Genomic DNA, 16,693 nt, shown 5'->3' with positions numbered 1-16,693 from the left:
GGCCGGAGCTCGCTCCTGCCCGGCCCGCTCCGCTCCGCTCCGCCCAGCTGGGGCGACGGAAACTTTCCTGCCGCCGCCCCGGGACCCCGCGACCCGGCGATTTGGCGACTTCGAGACCCTGGCTCTGGGCCGCCCCGGCTCCGGCGCTTTGGGGATGGCAGCGCCCAGCGGCCAGGCCGGCGCTTAGAGGTAAAAAAGCCGGGGACCGCGGAGTCAGGTCGAGGTGGGCACTGGAGGCTCGCAGGGATCCCACGGAGCGGGGACCCGGGTTTGAGGCGTTGCGTACAGGACTGTGGAGCGGGCCGCACTTTGCTTTATTTATCCTCCTTCAGCCCCTTGTCTTCTGAGGACCCTGAGCGCGTTCGGCCTCTGACTCTGACCGCTGGGTTCTCTGGAGAGCTTGGCGCGGGTGTCACGAGGAAGGCACTGCCGGCTGGGGCCCAGGGCCAACAGGAGTGGGGGGTGGCCCGGGATTCTCCAGCCTACCAACTCACGAAGCTTCCAGCGAGCTCGTGAAACCTCAGGCTCCTTCACCAACACCCCCAGCCCCACTCCCACCCCCACCCCAGGGTTGGCGACAGAGCTGCGAACCCTCTCTGCCCAGAGCCAGGTACTCCCGGGACCTGGACACCCAGGTTGTGGGTGTTTTGTTCAGTTCTAGCTAGTTTTCAGTTTTGCAGGAGGCAGGTAGTTAAAGTGACGTCTTCCTGTTTCCTGGCCTGCTTTGGACCCTACCCTCCAGAAAAACCCCTCGAGCCGCGCACAGCGGGGACAGAGACCAAAGCCATCTAACTTCAGCTCCCAGCCCTGTGGGGATGCTTGCCAAGTTTCTGGTCCCTGGAAAAGGGACTCTTTTGAGCCATCTGGTGTATGCTCCACTCTTTCTTTGCCCCCAACCCGCTGTTGGGGGGCTCTACTTTGATTTTAATTATGGGGGGTGCGAGTAGATAGCACATCACCCCTGAGGACCATAATCTTTAGCATAATTCTCCCTCCATGATATCTCCTTTCTGTATTTCCTTGACATGGAACCATATAGCTGAGAATTTAAAACAAAACCAGTGGCCTGTCTCTGGAGCTCAGAGAACCTGAGTTCAGACGTCAGACCCCTCTGCTCACTAGCTGTGTGTCCTTGGACAGGCCTCCTAACTTCTCTGAGCTGAAAAGTCCCACCCCATGGAGATGTCCTGAAATTTTTATGAGGTAAGATGTGGCAGGCACCTAGTTCATAGGACAAGCACAGCCTTGAGGGCCAGTCTACGCCCCGGAACTTGAGGCATCTTGCTGCTTGCCTTTTCCTTTCCGTGCCACTTGGAACGTGTAAGACCCTTCCTCACCAGCTTTGGATGCTTGGACTAGCGGCTGTAAATCCCAGGGTAAAGGGAAAGGGACCCGTTAACCAGCATGGTGGGGAGAGGGGCTGACCTGCAAAACCTGGCCTATAGTCACCTTTAAGATCTCCTGGGCCACCCGCCCATTCCTCCTTCCCTGGCACTATGTGCCCACCTGGGGAATGTTTGACTTTTTTCCTAGGATCCTCTAGTGACAGTGTGCCCCCAGGGCAACTGGTTTCATGACTGGGCATCTCCATTCTGTTAAAAAAATTCTTCCTGTTTAGAGCAGAAATCTTCTCTGTTCCTTTTACCTACTGACTGTAGCACAAGCCTCTGGACGTCTCTTACTGGCTCCATTATTCACTGTGGTCCCCCAGTGTCTGGCATTCTGTTCCTTCCTTTAGGCATTCAGCACACTGGAACTGGGTCTGGCAATGATCACAGCACCATTTCTTGAGTGCTTATTCTATGCCAGGCCCTGAGCTGGGGGCTTTAACACATATTTCCTCACATCCTTAAAAGATGGCATGAAGTTAGTCCTTTTCTTATCTTTGTTTTGCCTCTAAAGAAACTGGTTTAGAGATACCAAGGGACTTACCCAAGGTCCTACAACCATATGCACCCCGAACCCAGCCTCTTCTGTAAAGCCCATGCTTCTAATTGTTACTTTTGTCCCGTATTTGCAAGCATGTCTCTGTGTGTGAGTGTGTGTGTGTGTGTGTGTGTGTGTGTGTGTGTGTGTGCACGCAGGCCTGTGATATGTGCTGGGATGCCTTTATCACAAGCACTGGGAGCAACTGTTAATGCAAATTTCTCAGCTCTACTCCAGACCTTAGGGATTTGCCTTTGAAAAACCCCTTTGGCTGTTTTGCGCTGCACCGTCTGATAACCAGAGCCCTAAGGTTCTCTGAGGGAGAGAACCTGGGATCAGGGCCCCGAGAGGTCTGAATTCAAGTCTTGGCTTCGTTCTTTTGAGATGGTTGCTTTTTCTTTCCGGGGCTTCTTCCCCGCTGTAAGATAGACAAGATGTGACAGTCCCCGGCAGGGTGATTGCTGCTGTGGATGGGTGTAGGAGCCCCCTGGGTGAGTGTCAGGGGTTACGGGGCCTTTGGGGCAGAGGAAGTTGGTGACACTTTTACAAGTGGATGTGCATGAGGCCCCCAAGGCTTCTAGCCTTTGCTTTCTACAAGGATTGGTGCATCTTATGTTCAGGTTTCTTGGCTAGAGTGGGGGCACCCTGGAGAGATGGACAAGAGACCCCCATATATCCTCTTTTTCCCATGGTGCCTTTGCTTTGACTTTCCCAACCAAGAAATGCTGGGCCTGAACCTCTGAGGAAGAGGATGAGGTGGTCCCGCCATGTGCACCGGCATTTTCAACCTGGTAGAAATCTGCCCATCCTCCTGGAGGTCTGCTGTGACTACCATGTGCAGCTCAGGGGAAAATGTCTCACTTGAGGCAGCTGGGCTGTGCTATAGGCTGAATGTTTGTTCTGCATTTATCCCCTTTGATCTTGCTGAAGACACAGAATTTATTAAACACCCATTTTATGGAAAAGGTCACTGAAGTCCAGGAAGCTGTAGGGACATGTCCCAAGCCCTAATGTGTCTATGGGAAAGATAGTGGAGGGAGGAAAGGTGCTAGAGTCGCGACTTGAACTCAGGTCCCCTGACAATATGGTAGGCTGTCTTTGTACTTTGTTTCTTGCCTTGTTTTTCTGTCTACCTGCCCTCGGTGCCAGAGCCCTTGCCTGGAAGCTGGGAGGACCTGGACTACTGCCCAGATGTGTGATCCTGGGCAGGGCTGGTCAGGGGGGTGGGTTGTTCAACTGGACCTGTGAGTTCTTTCCAAACTTCACCTTGACCTAGGGTCTGTAACCTAGGTTATACACCTGAGTCTATTTCTGGGGAGGAGGTAGCTGTGATGGACTCAGAGATGGGTGAGTGGTTGAGTTGCAGGGGAGGATGCTGCACTGGGAGTTGTCCTGACCCTAGCTAGAAGGACTCTGACAGTCCTAGTTTCAGATGGAGCTAGGGGAGAGGGTTAGGTAGCCCGAGAAGCCCAGATGCGGGAGGCTGCTTACCTCGTGGTAAATTTGGCCTCTGGACACTGTAAGAGAGTGATGTGGGAATGACTGGGGTCCTGATTGGAAGCCAGGAGGGGCTTAGGGCTCTGGGACCAACCAGCTGGAGTCTCTCTGTCAAGCCAGAGTAACCTGGGCCAAGACCAGGGCCGGAAGAGCAAGCACAGGGCTTCTTGTCTCCCCTGGGCTCCCTCATCCCTCCCTGACTCCGATGCCTCCCCGTTGGTGTCCCTGCTGGATGGCTGTAAGCTCTCCCTGGAGCCAGCTGCTCCTGAGGAGATGCAGCCTCCCATTCCCCATGCCCAGGCTTGGCTCAGCAGCCTGGCTTCCTGAAGCATGCCCTTGTTAGCTGCAGCCCGTAGCAGCCTCCTGCCCCTAGGGAAGCCCTCAGCTTCCTTAGCTCCATCATGAGCCTTCTTCTGCCCTGAGAGTGGCTCCCTGTCCAGTTCACCACCCCATGCCACGCTTTCTGGCCCAGGGAATAAGGCCTCCACCTCCCCTCCCTGTCCCGCCTTCCTCTGCTCTTCAGGCTTGTGCTTCCCAGTCTCTGCCCATGACTCTAGAAGGCCGTTCTCTCTCTGCCACTGTGTCACTGCCCAGAGTCCCCCTTCCCTCTGGCCAGCACGAGTGTCACCTCCACTGGGTCTCATCACTGCACTCTGGGTGAGCTGCCCCAACGCAGTGCCGGCTGGCAGCCCGTATTAACCACCTTGCTTCATGCTCCGATGTGGGCTTGCTTGTCTCCCACCATGAACTCTGAACATGTGAAGGTCACACACCCGGCCCTGCATCTCATCTTGGTGCCCACATAATAAATGGGGCCTGGCCAGGGCTTCCTTGTTCTAGTACATGCTCACCCAGCTTTGTGGCTTTGGACTGGCTTTGAATTGGGCTTGGCGTTAATGCTCTGTTTTCCCTGCGCCCCATACCACAGCGCTGATCTGCTTTTTAAAAGCCTCTTCTGGCCTTGTGGCATCAAAGATGGACAGACCTAGAAGCAGGTATGGAGAAGCCATCTTGTTAGTCCCCTCCTGCAGGCTGAACTTCGAGTCTGAAGGGAGAAGAACCGGAACTCGCCTGATTCTTCAGAATTCGTGAGAACAGGTCCCGTACCTAGGAAAGGTGTCTGGGGATGATTGTGACTGTGCCGAGGCTCACAGATGTGGCCCCAGGGCGTGGAGGGATCACATGACTTCTAGGGTTGCACAGTTGTTTGTGTGGGAACCACCGTGGGAAGTGTCTGTCCCTGAATTCAGAGAGGGTGGGGAGCCCCAAGGGCCAGCGGGGAAGAGAGCAAAAATGAAGACAGAATTTTATGCTAAACCACAAATGATTTGTCTAAAACGCCCAAGTCTGTAAAGTGCGTTCATTTACAGGGTCTTTTTAACCTAGCGTCCCGTTCAGCCTCCCTGTGACTTTCTGCTGAGGAAACTAAGGCTGTGAGAGGGCCCCTTGGCTAACCTCAGCCAGGCAAAAAGAGGCGGCTGGTGACTTCCCCCTCTCCTCTCCCTGGATGTCCAGAGCTCATGGCAGTGCTCATGATGCAAGCCAGGAGGAGGTTGTCTCCTGGCTGCTCCCCACTCCTCCTGAAGCTTTTCTCTTTGAGATTCTTGTGTGGCTTCCATTTTCCTATCCTTGGATGAAAGTGAACTCAGGTAGCAGCACCAGGACAGGAGGGGACCAGGGAGGAGGGGCAGTGTCCATGTGACTGCAGCTGGGAGATGGGTCAGGTGACCAGGCAGGTGACCTCTGTCCTAGTGTAGGAAGGCCCATCTCCTTGTAGGGCATGGTGGCTGGTATCTATCTGGAACTGTCTAGGAGTAAGGTACTGGGAGACAGAGGGGATTGAGGATGGCCTGAGTTTATATCTAGGTGTCCGCCAGTTCCTTGCCCAAATGGGGCCGCCAGGGTTCCTTGTATCCCTGTGGCCTCCCATCATGGTTTGTTCCTGAATGTCCCCTCACTGTTGCTTTGTCAGCTCACCTGTCCCCACCGAGGCTGAGCACCCTAAGACAGGTGCCTGTGGCTGGCCCCACCAGGTGACCTTAGCAGGCTTCACAGTGTCAGAGAGGGGCAGGGAGGGAACGTGGGGTAGATGAATAAGGAAATGAGCAAGTGACCTTTCTCAGCATCTGTGGTGACCCTGCCTGGCTGTCACTGGCTGGAGAACATGACAACGGAGCCACCAGGAAATGGCTGTTTGTTGGGGGCAGTGAGGACCCAGCCAGACATCATGGGAGCTGGCCCTGGCCGGAGCAGGGACCTCAGGGCCTTTCCCGGCAGAGAGGGACGCCATCAAAGCTGGCGCTGCTTCCGAGAGAAGAGAATTCCCAAACGGCCCTGTCGGCCCCCTGATAGGGATCTGTGGGGTGTGTGAAGGATTTGTTTTTCGGCCAGGATGTGGGGAGTTAAAAATAGACACTGTAATCCCTTGGGTTCAAGTCACACTTGACGCTGCGCAGAGCCCTTTGGCTCCATTATCTCACTTGAGTGGCTCAGCAGCCGCTGCCCAAGGAGAGGCTGGACTGGACCGCCTGCTTTAGAAACCAGCAGGCAGAGGCTGTGCCCCAAGTCTTGCTGGAGACTGCACCTAGCATTTAGTGGCAGGACTTCGGTGCGTTCCAGCCTCCTGCATCTGAGGCGATTGGCGGAGGGGCAATTTCAGTCGTCAGGCTCCGGGAGGGAAAGGGGTCGGTAGATACAGCTGTGGGGGACAGGTTTTTATGCAAAGCAGCAAGGGTCGCAAGAAAGCCAGGAATGAATCAAGGCTCCAGGGGCAAAGGCTCATGGTGGAAGTGGGGAGCAGCAGGGGTAGGCGGTGTTGTGATCAGCTGGAGCATGGAAGGGTAATGAAAGGAGTGAGGTGGAAAAGTACCCATGGGACCCCAAATTGAGGACATCAAATGCTGCAATAAAGAGCATGACCCTGACGCTGTAGGCAATAGGGAGCCACTGAGCGTTACAGAGCACAGTAGTTACCTGCTTTATCAGAAGTACTGTGCAACAGTGTGCTCCCTGGCTTTACTACAGGTGTTTCTCTATGGTATTTGGTTTTTGTAGAGCAGATTTTTTTTTTTTCCTTTTTTTCATTCTCAGAAGACATCCTGCGAATCCTTACCTCTCCTTCTGCAACCTTGCAGTTCCAGGTGATAGGAACGATCCCATTTTCTGTTGTCTCTGGGTTCTGGGACCAGCCAGCTCTGGGGCAAAGTCTGTATCTGGGTTTCTTGGCTTATTCTTGCATTCTAGCCCCACCCCCTTAGCACTGGGGCTTGAACTCAGGGCCTTTGCACTGAGCTATATCCCCCACCCTTCTCTATTTTTTCTTTTGAGACAGGGTCTTGCTAATTTGCCTAGGCTGGGCTGGAACTTGTGATCCTACTGCCTCAGCCTCCCAGAATGCTGGGATGACAGGTGTGGGCCGCTGTGCTGGATTCTCCTTTGTAAACTTGTCTGTCTTGTCTTCTCTGTGGTGGGCAGAATTAAGAGAACAGGAGTGACTGAGGTTGGGGGAAGGATACCCTTCTAGTGCCTCTAACCCTAGGCTCTCTGCCCAGAGAAGCTCACCGACTGTGGGATCTGTGCCCCCTGGAACCCCTCTCAGCCTCAGCTTCTCAGCAGCAAGAGCCTTGTCCTCTAACCCCAGGCCTTGATCAACTCTGCTCCTTCCACAGCGAGCTCAAGGCCCGGATGGACAGGACAGGAGCTAAGCTGGCTCTCAGGTGCCCGCCCAGCAGAAGCCTCCCGGTGCAACCCATCCTCGTTAGAGCTGGGTGGCCAGAGGCCTGCGGTCGCCTAGGGCTTCATGCCAAGCTCCAGTGGGGACTCACATCTGGTCTCCAGATCCATCCTGACCCTTGGCTGCAGCACCCCCTGCTTTGCAAAGCCAGCCTGCTCCAAGAGCCAAGAGAACCCCAATTTTGCAGCCTTGGCTCTCCCTGGGGCCGGGCGCCAGCAGCGGCAAGCCCTCAGATTCCCAGAGAGGGCTCCTGGCGTCCGTGTCAGCTTAGTCACAGGGATGAGGTCACCCCTCACCTCTGGCTGGCGGTGGACGCCAAAGTTTGGGAACTTTCACTGTGAGCCACTTGTTGATTTTTGCATGTAAGAAAAACAAACCTGTTGGTTGGGACTTTGTACTTGGCCTGTGAACCGTAGACCCAGGGAAGCCTCTGGGGTATGATTGGTACTTGGGCTGCGCTGTCTCTCGGCTTTCCAGGAGAGGGGCTCTGCATCGGGGAAGAGCTGGGAGCAGAGCCAGAACCGGGTGTCAGCACTCGCTGTGTCTGTGTGAGTCTGCGCAGGCCGCGTGACCTCTCTGGGCTGCAATAAAGATGTCTAGCAGTTCATACCTGTCTGAGTTCTTCCCGTGGGCCAGGCACCAGGCTTAAGGCTTTTGAGCACTCGCCTATTTGCTTTGACTTTCATGATAGATGAGGAAACTGCATGACTTGCCTCGGGTCACCCAGCTGGGAGGAGAGAATTGCCAGAGGTCACCAGCTGGGAAGGGTTTGAGGGCAGGTCTTCCTGACTTCTGCTGTATCAGGGACTGCTCGCTTTGCCCTCCGGCAGCTTGGCTGCCTTCTGCGGGACTGTGAAAGTATAATGAGGGAGAAGCCAGGTGTGATTAAGCAGGGGAGGCTGAAAAAGACATGAAAGGGAGGTCCTCTTCTACACTGGCCTCGCTCTCCATCTCCCCAGTCCAGCATGGCCCTTGAGCTGCAGAGGAGGGGGTGGTGGGCAGAGGGGAGCAGGTATGGCGGAATCCAGAGTCCATGAGAGGAAGGGACATCAGAAGATGTGGTGTCACAGCCAGCTCCGGGCCTATTTCTTCCCATTTCCTGTAGCTTGTTTGCTTCACTTTTCTTTTTTGCAGGACTGGGGATTGAACCTAAGACTCCGTTCATGCTAGGCAAGCGCTGCAGTACTGTGCCACATCCCAGCTGTGCTTGTTGGCTTTTTTTGAAGTTGATATTAATTCATCCTCCATAGCACGCATCCCCTCCAGTATTCTCCCACACACACCCAGTACCTTTAAGGCTGGAGCCCGGGTGCTAACAACACTTTGCTTTAAGTGGAGTGACCAGGAAGGTGTTGATTCAGATTTGGAACAGGGGTCTGTCGGTGGCCACTGCATCCTGGGCTTGGAATCAGACGTGGGAGAAGAGCGAAGGAACCAGCCTCTACCACGTAGGAGCCTGGCAGAGCAGAGAAGCTGGGGGTGGGTCTGTGCTCTGAGGGGCACCAGCAGCCTTGATTTGAGTCCAACCTGCTGTACCTACCAGCTGTGTGACCTCAGGTAAAGTTGCCAGGCTTCTCTATCCTCAGTGTTCCTATCTGTCAACTGGGGGCAATAATACCTATTTCTTAGGGTAGTTGTTAGGTTAAAATTAGATGTGGGGAGGAGAGGACAGAGTACAGCATTTCCACATTGCAAACATACAATAAATGCTAGTGTTTTTATTATTGCTTATTATTTGATTGTTATTATTATTTAAGAAGATCACTTGGCAGTGGTCTTGGGGTACTCAGAACTTACTGCCTCTTTTGAAGGCAGTTCTGCATAGGGAAACATCTCAATTGGAGAAACTGTGAATTACTTACTTCCTTTCTTATAAAGCAACACAGGGATTCACATGTCCCCCCTCCCCCAAATGTGGATTTTTAAGGGGATGACTTTGACAAGTAGAGAAAGAAGTTAAGGGAGACAAAGATTCTTTCAGGTGGTGGAAGTTTTCCTTCTGCTCAGTATCCTCCTGCCAACCACGTCCTGGGTGTAAGTCTTGGGGTGTGTGTGTGTTGACACAGCCCTGCCTGTGGAGGAAGCGAGAGCAGAACTTAAACAAGCCTGAGGTTCCTTTAGGTCCTCCCTCCCTCTCAGAGGTCCGCCATCAAGGTCCCCGTTATCATATGTGAGGAGAGGTCCAAGGGCTTCCCAGAGAGTGTGGGGTTACAGGCAGCCCTAGAACAGCTGCCCAGATGCTGCAGACAGCATTGCAAACTTACTTTTCCTCAGCTCTCCTGGTGCCCTGCAGCAGCTAGATCGCCAGGTCAGCTGGGATCTTGGGAGGCGAGACGCTGGGAGATCTTTAGCGCTGCCTCAGTTTCCCCGTCTGGGCCAGACATTCCTAGAGCCCCTTTTCACCTTGGGCATGCTTCTGGGGAAGGAGCAGAGGGACTTGGAGGAGGAAGATGTGGACTTGAGGTTCTGGCTGGCTTTGTCACTTGCTAACGTGTGCCCTCCGGCAGGTCACTTCCCTGCCCGCACCTCAGTCTCCATTAAATGGGGATAATAGTGCCACCTACGTCACTGAGTTGGGTTGTTTGGAGGCTTAAGTGAGGTAATGCTTGTAAAGTGCTTATCACAGAGCTGGCACGGGGTAAGTGCCTATAATTATAAACTGCCCTTGCGGAGACACACCTCTGACAGCCTGGCCTGGCCTGGCCTGGAGGCGGGCCCCCTCCTCCGCCTCAGTTCCTGTTTGTTGTTGACATCCTCAGCACAGGGATTTTAAGTATTTATATCCTTGCTGGAATTTCTCTTTGCATTGTCTACTTAATTACCTAATTGAATTAAGGCAAACAATTTCACTTCCTTTCCAGGGCAAGGGCAGGAAGGGGCCTGGTGCCTTCTTTACTGTGATGGAGACGATTATGGATTACGGAGATATTTGATGAGGGTGGTGGTGCCGCCCTCCGCTGAGAGGGCCACTCCCTCTTAGTGCAGCTCCACAAGCCCATAAATCAAGTGGCGGCCACGTGCTGGAAGCATGAACCTTGTTGAGGATGTTGATGGCTTTGGCCACACGTTCCTTTCACTGCCAAATTGCGCTTTGGTCTGCTCTTGCCCACTCACGGCAAAGACTCCTCTTAAAAAATTTAGAACAAATGACCTGCGTACATTTGGGAAGAGCTGTCCAATGGGATATAAATAAAAAATCAAAGCATGGAGTAGGGCTTCAGATAACAAGGAATCAGAAGACCTGCTCTGCACTTCAGTGGTGTTGATGACCCTGGGTCTGAAATGGATGTGCTGGGCTGGAGATGTAGCTCAGTGGCATAAGCGCCTGCCTGAGAAGTGCAAGGTCCTGGGTTCGATTCCTGGTACCAAAAAAAAAAAAAAAAAAGTTGAAATGGATGTGCTGTCGGCTTCAGATCCCTGCCCGGGCTGAGTGAATGGAAGCAGCCACTTCGCTTGGCTCCAAAGCAAGGGACAAGAGAACCTGCTTTGCAGGAGTGTCATAGGAATCATACTTCACACAATGCTTGGCACATGAGAAATACTTATAAGGAAGCCCTTCTTTTTACCCAAGGACCTTAAAAAAAATCTCAGCATGTTTTTCATCTCAAGACTGTCCCCATCCTGTCTTTCCATCCTTGTTTATTTTTGGAGGATAACAGCCAGGACCTGTGTGCACAAGCTCTCCACCTTTATGCTCCTGCTCCAGGGAACATCTGCTCCCCTGTCTCTGCCCCAAAGCTCCTCCTCTTTCCTTCAAAACTTATTGTAAGCCCTGTGTCCTCGGTGAGCTTTTCCTATGGCGCCCCACATCCCCCTAAATGTCTTATTATGTTCTTGTCCTGTTGTATGTCTGCACCATTGTCAGCCCACGTATGTTCCATGGACTGGTAGGCCAGTAAGACACTCGGTAGAACAGGAGTTTAGCAAAGCCTGCTTCGTGCTGTGTGGTATAGTTCTAATACCCACGAGCAATTAAGAAGACTGTAAGCCTCAAGGGTAGGACACTCTCTTCTTGGAATGCCTGTGACAGGCTTTGTGATACTCTTGGAGATGTGGCATTATGGACATCTGTATGTTTGATGCACTTGCCCTACTTTACAGTTAAAGAAACCAAGGCCTAGAGGGCCCAGTAACTGGCTATGTATGAATAAGTGATCTGTCCCTCTGTCGCCATCTGGATCCAGTGGCAGATCATTTATGGGGTATCCAGGGCCAGGTGGTAAGGAAAGGCAGGTTGTGACAGCCAAGGACCTACTCTCAAAGAGCTGTGTTGGGGGATGAGATGGCCACGCAGAATAGAGAGATGACCGCCAGTCCTGTCCTCTGAGCCCATGTGTACCAGGAGCCCTGAGGCTGTCCTTATCCCTGGCTAAGGAAGGACACAGGTGTCAGATGTCCTCAGAAGACCCAGTTCTCCAGAGGAGGGTCCCCCAGACTTCTGCCCCAGGCCCCATGATTCCTGCTACCCCACTGTGTTCCCCTGCCCCCGAGAGACACAGCCCACGAAGTATGAAGGACGGGTAGCAGGGACTGCTTCTGTTTATCCATGCACATTCTTCCCCCTCTTTTCTGGGGGAAAATGCTTTCTTTTAGCTTTCTCTTTTATTATCTGAAATTCTCAAGGGAGCAATTACCTGCCAGTGGGAATTATCTGCCGTCTTTATTCTAGTGCCTGTCTGGCTGAGTTCCTCCTTGGAGTAATTGATTTTGGTAATTCAGAGGCGCTGAACTTCGTCTTAGGAGAGGGTGTGGGTGCGGAGGCAGGGGAGTCCCCACAAAGTCCTTTTTATAGGCGTTGGCGGCCAGCGGCGCTGCTGGTGATGGTGGGTGATGGATGGTGGGGCTGGAATGGAGACGATAGATGACATCTCCTCAGCCTGCAATCTTTGCCTCTTGTGCGGAAGGTACACGAGTTGCGCCATGCTGTCCTGGCTGGAATACTGGCAGGTTCGGGGAAGGAAATGAGGGGTTGAAAGGCAGATTGTCAGGCAGGTCAGTCCTGGGTTTTGGTTCCTGGCCGTGGCCTCACCTTCTGTCTCCAAAAGGCCCAGGAGGAGGCAGAGACCCCTCAGAGAGTCTTTAAGGAAGCAGCTGCCATGCACTGGCCTGACCTTGCCCAGGACGGACCCAGGGGCAGCTCTGGACCTGCTGTCTGAAGCACAGCAGTTCCCTGATGGTAGGACAGCCTGGGACAGCAGGCTTCCTGTCATGGAGATGTGAAGGGTGGCCCACAGAGAGGGAGGTCCCGTGTGACCAGGGCCCTATCTGCTCTGTGGGGAAAAAGCCACTATGGGGAGGTGTTTCTTCCCAGAAAGAGCCTCCTTTTAGAGAAAATGGCTCCTACTTTAAGGGGCAACTGCTCCGGCTAGGGAAGGAAAAGCTTGGACTAGAAGCCTCCTCAGTCTCTGTCATCTTGGGAGTCCTTTGAAGGAGCGTTTCTGTGGGGTCTCTGTCCCCCGAAAGGAACCTCCAGACCCATGAGGCACTACTGTGTTCCAGCCCCAGAGGTGGCCTGTCCTTTGTCACACTGAGCATCCTTCCTGTGAGGCCTGGATGCTGCAGCTCCTGTCTCTGGCCTTCAACCCTGGCATACATGGCATTTTTATCACCACTTTGCAGAGGAGGAAATGGAGGCCCCCGAGGGATTTGTTCATACAAGGCGTTAGTGGTGGAGCAGGGCCCTGAGCTACTTCCTGATAGAATAGAGGTCTGGGAGCTCATCAGGGTCCCAGTGGAGGAGGTGGGTGGATACTCTGGGGTGGGAGATGACTTCTGTGGCCCCATTTTAGCTTTTAGCTGAGGGTGGTGCCGTGACAGTTATGTGAGCCTGTCTGCTGAAGGATTGGAGAGCCCCTGAGGGACAAGGACCCTCTCTTACCCTGGGATCCCTATCCAGTGTCCAACTCAGTGCTTATATGGGCGTCAGTTAGGGGTCCCGCACATATAAGAGACCCCTCAAAGCTGGCCAAAGGTAAAGAGGTTTTATGGGCTCACATGTGTAAGGCACCCAAGGAGAGCAGAGTGAACTTGTCAGATATGGTGTCTATCTGTCTCTCTTCCTCTCTCTCCCCACCAGTTCTGGGCTCTGTGTCTTCACAGAGCTGGGGATTGGTAAAGAAGGATCCCCAAGGAACACTGGAATGCTGGCCCCAAGAGAAAGGGAGCAAACATAGGCAAAAACAAGAGATCCATAAACACGTAATGTGCATGTCATGAATGATTGTTAAATTCAATGCATTTTTGTAGAAATACTTTTCTCCCAAGAAGGAATTTACATTGTAGGCCAGATATCCAGGTGGGGGGACTTCATCCCTATAAACTGAACAAAGCCACCCCTGTGCCTGGAGGAGGCTGCAAGCACCACCGTGGTTAGTGACAGGTACTCTAGCCTTAGGGGCAGAGCCGGAGCCAGGTGTTCACCATTCCTAATCTGGTCTGAATTTGGGTGTTATACCGGCGTTGCTCAGTGGACTAGGGACATAGCATATGGTAGAGCTATGCCTAGCATGTGTGAGGCCCAGCACAGCAGATGATGATGATGCTGAAAGATTTTTCCAAACTTTAAAGGGATACCTGGAGGCTGGGGATTTAGCTCAGCGGCACAGCACCTCCCTGGCAAGCGCAAGGTCATGAGTTCAATTCCCGGTACCGGAAAAAAAAAAAAAAATAAAGGGCTACCGATACATGCTTAGAAGAAGCCCTTTTTGAACAGTTATGATACTGTCTTCTAGAACCAAGAGATAAATTATAACACAAAGGTACATGCAAGAGGGCAACTGTTGGAAGGGTGGCTCTTGGCACTCTGAGGACTCTGGGGAGGCCTTCAGGTCCCTGGACTGTGACAAGAGCCAGCTGCTATCTAGGGTAACAGATTCAGCACATCTTTATGGAGTGTCTGCCATGTGCCAGGAACTGTTCTTGTGTGGAGAGATTTTTCCCATGGAACTACTAAAGGCCAAGCTTCTAAGAGAGGAATTGTTGGAGAAGGAGGCAGATCTTAGGATGCTTTCCTAGCAAGGATTTGGTGAGAACCGAAGGTAGTCTTACAATTGGGTAGGGTGTTGAATGACCCTGGTAATGATTTCATGAGCTCTCCTGGACCACTTCTGGTGCCTATATTCCATTTTTGATTGAGTCCTTTGAATTAAACCCTGCTCTCTATAGCGTAGGTGTTAGGTACTAATGGTCTACTAAGTGGAGAATCTCATTTATCTCTAAGCCCTCCTTGGGTTGGAAGTTATTATTTGTTTATTTTCTCCCAAGCTAAGGCCTTTAGAAGACAGGACCCCCATTCAGGGTGGAAGCAGGAAAAGGAGTTACACAGGGAACCAGGCTACAACATGAGATCAGTGGTGTTAGTCAAAGTTTGGACATCGAACGTCACTATGCCTGCTCCACCCTGGGTGCTAAATTTAGGAACAGTCAAAAATTTTAGTCATCATCTCTCTTTCAGTGGTCATTGTTTTCCAAGTTTGAATTCTAAAGGCAGAATGAGAATTAAAGGTCCTTCCGGGCTCTGACCCCGTGCTGTACCCTTCTAGATCCTTCCTCTCAGATGGGCGGCTCCTATTCTGGCAGCCTGGGCCAGCCCCTGGGGGAAGTTGTGAGAGCCCTGGCCAGACTCCCCACCCTACCACACGTCCCAGCTGGAGGTGTGGTCATCTACCGTCTGGCTCCTAGGAACCCCTCCTGCACGGAACATGTGGACCACTGACTACTCAGCAAACACTGACACCGCCAATCACATTTGGTGGCTAGAGGGGTGTGTGGATCCAGAACCAGGCTTCAGAGACCGAATGCTGAGCTGCTCTTTGTTTTCTGTAAATGGCCCCCAACAGGCTCTTGGAAGTATCAGTAGGTAACTAATCCATGTCAGGTCCCTAGCTCAAGAGCTGGCGTGCAAAAGGATCACACTACATGGGATCTTTGTCCCTGTGATATTATTGCTCTGGCCCCAGCAGCCTCCCCAGGCTGGGTACCGGCCTCCACCTGCCCCTTGTGTCTCCTGTCTGTGTGTCCTGCATGCCCTTGGATGCTTCTCTGTCTGTGTCTCCTGGCACCCCCTCCACCCACCAGGTCCCATCTAGCAGCCCCACTCATGTCCAGAATATCAATGACCCCGAACCTCGACTCCTCCCAAATCTGGCTGTAAATTTCTCATCCTGACCCACTCTCCTGAGTTCCAGATGGAAGGAAGCGATTTTCACCAACGGTGCATCCTCATCAGGCACAGAAGTCCTCTTCTTCCGGCTTCGTCCCAATGCAAGCCTCTTCCTCCCACAGCAGCCCCTGCTCGGCCCTCAGCTTCCCCCTTGCAGTGGAAACTGCACTGCCCAACCCCAGCCGGGAACCTCAGCCGGGTGTTTCCTCTTCTTCATGGGACCACTAGTTCCCACCAGGCCAAGTCCATCTCCTGCACGCTCCCCTGCTCTCTCTCACCAGAAGCCCAGCCACAGCCTCCTCCCAGGTTGCTGCTCCCCATCCTGTCCACTCCCTGCAGAGAAGCTCTCCATACCTGAGTCTGATGGGGTCACTCCCCCAATCTTGAAGGACTCCCCATTTTCCCTGCATGTAGAATGTTCAGGGCCCCTGAAGCCCCAGTAGGAAGCCCCTTGCCCATACCTCCTTCCTGTGGGCCTAGGAGCCTGCTGTGTCCCGTGCCCTTGTTCTCTGAGTTCTTCAGGCTTCACAGAGCCAGCAGGTGCGCCAGTCCCCATGCAGTCCAGCCCTTGCTTCCAACCAGATGGGCACAGCTATTGGTTTCTTAGCCTCCCTGGCTTCTTGGGGGATGTTCCTTCATTGACTCCATGCTATTTTCAGCTTCACTGATTGGGGCTCAGCTTGGAAATCTCTGGGCTCTCTGTGTGAAGGGCTTGACCTGACTAGGACGGTCACCAAGACACCAAGAAGATGCCTCCAGAAATGTGGGGCTTGGGGGACTCAGGAAGGGACGCCCTAGTGCCTTAGTTTTGTTCTTCTCAGCTCACTGCCTGGAAAGTGTGTGGGTTCCGTGGCTAGGAGCTCTCCACTGCCGGCGTGCGAGGCCTCTGCACACTCCCCCCAAGTTACCTCTCTACAGGGAGGTGCTATTTCCACCTGTCAGCGCTGGGGCTGCTGGGTGGATTGGGCAATGGTGTGGGCGAAAGCAAAACAGAGGTGGGCAAATAATAATTAACAGATGTCAGTTGTTAACAATTTGAAAATGCCACCTCACCCATCCCCACCTCCCCCATGAGGGAGGAGACAAAATGGGCCCTGGTCCCCTTGGAAGGTGTTATTTCACAGCCAGCTCAGGACAGGTTTGGCTGAGAGAGTGGTAGGTACCATGGGCTGGATAGGTGGGAACAGGGGTAGAGACGGTGCCATCTCAGGACCTCTGGCTTTGATTTAGTTGGATTCCTTGGAGTTTTTCTTGGGATGAGGACAGTGGCTGCCGAGCTAAAGGGAAAGGTGGTGAGGTCCTGGGGGCGTAATGCCAGTCTGTCCCTTGTCCTGCTGTCCTGCGCCACCCGGGTCCTCAGCTTGCATGACCACAGG

At 53.2% G+C, this 16,693-nt stretch overlaps 1 protein-coding gene across 2 annotated transcripts in view; it reads left to right on the top strand.

The window, feature by feature from the left end:
* Dab2ip (DAB2 interacting protein) overlaps window positions 1-16,693 on the top strand; it is a 187,183-nt gene that overhangs the window by 23,580 nt on the left and 146,910 nt on the right. The window contains exon 1 of one of the 2 annotated variants that reach the window (XM_005382555.2): window positions 1-189. The exons of the other annotated variant lie outside the window; for it this stretch is intronic. The gene's annotated coding sequence lies outside the window, so the exon portion shown is untranslated. The remainder of the gene's footprint in view (window positions 190-16,693) is intronic. 2 annotated transcript variants of the gene reach the window in all.

The sequence above is a fragment of the Chinchilla lanigera genome, unplaced genomic scaffold, assembly GCF_000276665.1.
Source record: "Chinchilla lanigera isolate Chin_1 unplaced genomic scaffold, ChiLan1.0 scaffold00018, whole genome shotgun sequence".
Classification (NCBI taxonomy): Eukaryota; Metazoa; Chordata; class Mammalia; order Rodentia; family Chinchillidae; genus Chinchilla; species Chinchilla lanigera.
Note: the sequence above shows the minus strand (reverse complement) of the source record. Positions and strands in the feature narration are given on the sequence as shown.